Source organism: Ceratina calcarata, unplaced genomic scaffold (genome assembly GCF_001652005.2).
Source record: "Ceratina calcarata isolate Rehan_Ccalc_2016 unplaced genomic scaffold, ASM165200v1 scaffold250.2, whole genome shotgun sequence".
NCBI classification, from domain to species: Eukaryota; Metazoa; Arthropoda; class Insecta; order Hymenoptera; family Apidae; genus Ceratina; species Ceratina calcarata.
Window position 1 is genome coordinate 564,530 of NW_017147019.1, and position 850 is coordinate 565,379.

An 850-nucleotide genomic window follows, 5' to 3' on the forward strand; every position below is an offset into this window, starting at 1 on the left:
GCGAAATTTGAAAAACTAATAAAGAATAAGTATTGTGCGAGAACACACATCATACATGCATATTTATAAATCATTATTCTTGGAGTGTAAAATACTTCTAAATTATGTTAAATATTGGCGCCGTAGATGTCACTAGCCTTCAATATAACGAGAATGCACTGTCAGTTATTTACAAGTATAATTATTCGTTCAATATGAATGGTTGCCATTAATACGAACGTAAATCGAAACAAATATAGGTTCCTAATAATTTTTATTTGCGGTTTTCGATATAAAATGATTCGTTCGTTGTCAACACAACCTTAATATACTCTGCCATCGTGTCATTATAATCATAATTTATATAACTCAAATTAATGATATATTACCTTCTCCTTCAATAACTTTCGAAATTAATAGAAACTATTTATCATACAAATGACCACTGATAAATCAACTATTAATAGACACGTAAAGTTTCTTAAAATCTGAACTAGTTTACATATGAAATCTTTGTAACTTTAAAAATACAACTACATACCTTCTTGATGTAATACTTCTTAAACATACTTTGAGGAATAGAAGAATAAACACATGTAAGTAGCCGTCCAAACTAAAACTAATAAAAATCACAAACAGATGGAAATTAAATGCGACTACTTCGACTCGTTTCAACGTGCAGACTATTACATACTCCATTCCAAATCGAATGTGTCCCCACCATCAGCGAGATCGAAAATCGAAACTATTGATCGAGTATCGAAACGATAGATCGCACTTCTTCCGCGCCATATTGACGTAACAGTTCGGTCAGTTCCAGTTTGAACGACACTTTGTGTTTTAAACGATAGTATCGCAAAATTCGTATCTG